The sequence below is a fragment of the Corvus brachyrhynchos genome, unplaced genomic scaffold, assembly GCF_000691975.1.
Source record: "Corvus brachyrhynchos isolate BGI_N302 unplaced genomic scaffold, ASM69197v1 scaffold219, whole genome shotgun sequence".
Taxonomy (NCBI): domain Eukaryota; kingdom Metazoa; phylum Chordata; class Aves; order Passeriformes; family Corvidae; genus Corvus; species Corvus brachyrhynchos.
In genome coordinates, this window is record NW_008240034.1 from 1,727,700 (window position 1) to 1,732,728 (window position 5,029).

At 51.5% G+C, this 5,029-nt stretch overlaps 1 protein-coding gene across 1 annotated transcript in view; it reads left to right on the top strand.

Moving 5' to 3' along the window:
- Nucleotides 1–2,022: 2,022 nt before the first annotated feature.
- The window catches only part of LOC103622140 (guanine nucleotide-binding protein G(I)/G(S)/G(O) subunit gamma-7), a 36,026-nt gene continuing 33,019 nt past the window's right edge, over nt 2,023–5,029 (top strand). The window contains exon 1 of the mRNA XM_008641042.2: nt 2,023–2,118. The gene's annotated coding sequence lies outside the window, so the exon portion shown is untranslated. The remainder of the gene's footprint in view (nt 2,119–5,029) is intronic.

Here is a 5,029-nt window from a genome sequence, read left to right on the forward strand (position 1 = left end):
GGGTCCTGTCCCTGCTCCCAGAGTGCAGAGATCGGAGCTGCAGATCCCAAGGGATCTCCCCTCAGGCTCCAGCTGGACAAATGTCCTCAGCCGCTCCTCGTGTGGCCCCTCCAGACCCTCCAGCTGAACGCACCAAGCGCCCTCAGCCGCTCCTCGTGTGGCCCCTCCAGACCCTTCCCCGTCCCCCAGGACTGCTGCTGACTCCCAGCCGTGCCATCCCTGTGCCTGCAGCCTGTCACCCCCATCCAGGTGCATCCCAGGACACCCAGAATCCCTTCCCAAGGCAGATGTGTCACCTCTGGTCCGTCCCAGGGCTCCCAGCTGTGTGGCTTTGTCACAGCAAAGGCCCCTCCAGGTGCCCTCACAACCTGACCTTGCAGGGAACAGAGGAGGGACCGCATTTCCAGTTGGGAATTGCAAAACTGGGAAGTGGAACGGCCACGCAGCAGCTGAAAGCCCCGATGTGTGAGCTGCAGGAGGAACAAATGGATGAGCGTTCCCAATTCCCATCGCTGCTGCTTCCTGCTGTCCCCTCGGCAGGGGAACCACAGGAACAAGCAAACATCCCCAGCTTCCTGGTGACTGGAGCATCTCTGCTGGCTCCATCCCTGCTCCAGGCTTTTATCAGGGCTGGGATTTGCTGTTAATGATTACCCAGGGAGCAGTTCCCTCTGGAAAGAGGCTCCGAAGCTCCTGGCTGAGCTGGCAGCAGCTGGTTTGGTGCTGTTGCCATGAAAACAGGCTGGCACTGCCCTGGCACTGCCCTGTGGCCTCATGTAGCACCAGCCCTGCTTAACCTGGTTGGTTTTTGTCATCCTTAAAAAAAAGCTGGGATAATAATTCCTATTCTCTGCTCCCCGTGGGATTCATTCCCTTAAAATTCCGGCGTGAATCGGGGGTTTCTCTGCCAAGAACGAGGGGGCTTCTCCAGGGTTTTGCTGCTGGAAGTGCTGAGGAATTAAATCCCAGAGTCCCATCTGGAGCCTGGGACACGATGGGAACACAAACCTGGCTGGGATATTTACCCTCGAATCGATGACGTCGCTGGGGCTGGGTTTTATCAGGGGTGTTTTCCAAGGGATAAATCAAACATCGGGCAGGTTCCTGAAGGAAGGGGGTTTTTTTTTTAGGGAAGCAGAGCTCTGTAACCACGTCCCAGCCCCTGGTTTAAAACAAAACAAGGAGCTGATGAGGTGTAAAAGTTGGGATGTGGGGAAAACGTCGGGATCTTTGCAGAGCCGCCTGTGTCCTGTCCCTGTGCCCTTGGGGGGATGAGGGGGATCCTCAGATCCAGCCTGGCCAAGCCTTCCCTGAATTCCCTCAGTTTCTTTTGGTTCTGCTGTGCTGGGGGCTCAAACTCTGCTCTTTTTTTCCCCCCCTTTTTGCAGATGTCATTCTCTGCCACCTGACAAAAGAACAGAATGCAGCAATTTTCCTAACCTAAATAGTGGCTCTGTATTTCCAGCTCCCCTGGAACTGGAATTAATTTAGTGTGTGGGCTTTTTAATTGGCTCGTTGTGGGGAGGAACAGAAGATGAAATGCTGCAGCTCTGCCTTCCTCTTCCCTTTCTTTCCTCAAATCTTTGTCACTCTTCTTGTCTCTCGCTTCCATGAGTCGCTCAGGTTATTTTTCCCCTGCTTTCTTTTGTTGTAGCTCCCCTCTCCCAGCCTCAGGAATATCATGGATGGGGCTGCTTCCTTTAGCCTGTGACAAATCACCTGTGATTGATGGAGGGAATTATTTCTCCATTCCTGGTGGTTTTTGGAGGTGGGGGATGGATGGCATCCCTCGTTCCAATGGAGCCATCTTCAGACTCGGATATGGAATTGCACAGGTGGCAGCCTGGGAGCTGCCAGGCTCCTCGTGGATGGGTCCCCTCGTGCTGCTGGGTGGCTTTAAATAGTTCTGGAATGGCCTGGTCTGGATTCCAGCAGGGAAAAAAAAAACCAGGGAAAAAAGGGGCTGGTGGGAATGGGGGAAAAGGGAGTTGGAATTCCCTGCAGGAACCTTTCAATTGCTGAAAACTTTCTCCATTTCCTTTTTTTTTTTTTTAAGGAGATCCTCTTCCCCCAGCAGCGAGTGCCTGTGTGCCACAGGAGGTGGGGACACCTGCCCAGGTATGTGACAGCAGCACCCACAGACACCCCAACACCTCCTGAGCCCCAAATCAGGGAATTCCCCACCCAGAATTTGGGTTGGAAGGACCCTAAAGCCCATGCAGTCCCACCTTCCACCATCCCAGGGTGCTCCCAGCCCCATCCAGCCTGGCCTCGGGATGGGGCAGCCACGCTTGCCGTGGTCACCTGTGCCAGGTGGGCAGTGGGGACTGGCCCTCCCCTGAGAGATGGTGGCCAAGGCAAGGTGACGAGTGCCTCAAACTGCCCTGAGGTCACAGAGAAAGCTGCCTCTAAACTGGAATGGTTCTTCTGCTGAATTCCATCATTTCTCCTGGAACTGGCTGATCTTTAAGGTGCCTTCCATCCCAAACCCCTCTGGGACACCACAATATCACCAACTCTTTGGGAGTTTAAATATTCTCAAGCTTCAAAATTCTTAATCTGCAACAAGATTCCAGTTCTGATCAGAGGATGCAGAGGTAATTCAAGGTCACTGACCTGCCTCGGGAGCAGCTCCAAAGGTGTTCCCCTGTTCCTCCAAGGAATAACCAGCCAGGGCAGAGTGGTTTCTTGGGCAGGAATCATTTTTTTTAGGATATTCCAGCGGTGTTTTGTCCTCAATCCTGGCGTGGGGCTGGATTTGGAGTCTCCAAGAGAGGGCACTGTGTCCCTGGCAGCCGGAGTTGTGGATGAGCTCTCAGCTGAGAGCAGCAGCACCAGCCCCGAGCTCCTCATCCCCGGGAGCTGAGTAATAAACTGGGCAACTCATTAGCAGCTGCATTTGGGGCTGGACATCATCATGTGACCATTGGTCCTTTCCCTAAATCCCAGGGATTCGGCAGCACTTCCTCTTGCCTTGTTTTTCCTCAAAAAAAAAAAAAAAAAATCAGGCCCTTCTCTGTCCCACTTGTGTTGCTTTGCCCTAATTTGTGCACTTGGGGTGTCCTCGGAGACAGGATGGATGTGGGATCCTTGGGAGCCTCGCTGTGAGTCAGAGGTTTAATGCAAAGCAGGAGGAAAAAGGGGAAAAAATCAAAGAAAGAAAGGGAAAAAACTCCGGGAGGTTGTTCTTGTTGGAATGTTTGGCCTGAGGGCACCGAGTGGGAAATGTTTGTGCTCCAGCTCCCAGCAAATCTTTGTTCACTGAGTTTTTGTGGAAGTGTGGAAAGGGGGATTTTTCCAGCTCTGGGTGCTCAAGGAGGGACCTGACAGGAGAATGGAGCAGGAGGGGACAGCCAGGGAACACCAGGACAGGAGGGAACAGCCCCAAGCTGTGCCAGGTGGGCCATCAGCGGGAATTTCCTCCTGGAAAAGGTGCTCAGGGGTTGGAACTGCCCAGGGAGGTTTGGAATCCCCACCCCTGGAGGTGCCCAAGGAATTCCTGGATGTGGCACTCCGGCCTGGGCACAAGGTGGGCATCAGGCACAGCTGGGACTCGGTGATCCCAGAGCTCTTTTCCATCCTCAGTGATCCCATGATCCTGATTTTTTTCCCCCTTTTTGATCTCTTTGTGGTGCCAGTCAGGACTCTCATGCTCTTCTCTGATTTTTTAGGAGCAGCTTTTCATGCTCTCAATTCTCCCCCCATTCCTAAAGTGACACAAATCCCCTTTTTTTGGGGGGGGATTTATATCCTGCAGTAACGGTGCCACCCTGACCCAGGAATCACAGCTAGATCAAGACCCTCCAGGGGTCATTAAGGCATTTAATTATTGAATTAATTGCCTGTCTAACGTTGCTGATCCTCCCTGGAAGATTGAGGGCACTTGTGTAACGTGAACCGCATTGAAACAACCTCAGGAGCTGCTCTGAGGTGAAAACCTCTCCTGGGAGAAGCAGCCACAATTAAACCCAAGTTATTAACCTTGCTTCCAAATCCTTTTCCTCCTTTCCCTGTTTGCTGTGGTGATCTTTTCCCAGCTGGAAGGAAAAGGGGGAAGATCCCTTCCCCAGGAAGTGTTTGATTGATTTGGGAGCGGGGATGGTTTATCAGGGTTATTTTTGTGTGGTGTTTTTAGTGGTTTTACTGGAGAAATTCCCAAATTGTTGGAGCAACCTATGGAATAACCCTTTGGAGAGCACTGCAAAGCCAATTCCTGCTCGCTTGCCCAGTGGCACTGCAGGAATCCCAAACCTCAGCATCCCCTCTGGTATTTACAGTGTCAGGAATTCTCCCTCAGCTGGATCCTCTTTCACCTCCTCTTCCTCTTCCAAGCAGTTGCTGTGAATTTTAAAATTCCTGCCATTTTTGGGATGCTGTCAGTGATATTAAAAATCCCCTCGTGTGTGTGCCTGGCAGAGGCTTTGGGCTGGAATAATTCCATTAAACCTCAGGAGTAGGGAAGGATTGTCCAGGATTGTTTATTCCTGGTTTGATCTGCTTGGAACAGCTGCAGGCATTTGCTGAAACTGGAGGATTTGAAGAATAAACTTTTTTCTTTCCTTTTTTTTTTCTTTTTGGTTGCTATTTTGCCCTCTAAAAAGAAGAAAAGGTGATTTTTTTTTTTATTTTTGGATGAAAGGAAGCTGGAAAGTCAAACCCATCCCTGGTGTATCCCGAGCAGAGGGAGCTGCTGCTGCTGCACACTTTGTTCCTTTAGCCTTGGTACATTTTGAAAATCTCATTTTCCAAACAACTCCTGGAAATTGGCATCCCAGAAGCAAAAATCCTTTTAAAAATAGCTCTGTTCCCACTGAAACGAGTCCTGTTGTTTCCACCGCCCCTCGTCCCGAGGAAACTCGGGAAGTGGTGAAGGAGCTGCTGCTGAGCAGAGCTGGAGCCCCAAATCTTTCCTGGGGAATGGGTTCCTGGAAGGAATGAGCTCCTGCTGGTGGAATGCTGCTGTCTGCAGGGTTTATTTTAAACTTTCTTCCCTCTTTTGCTTCGAGGAAAAGCAATTCCTGGGCAGGAA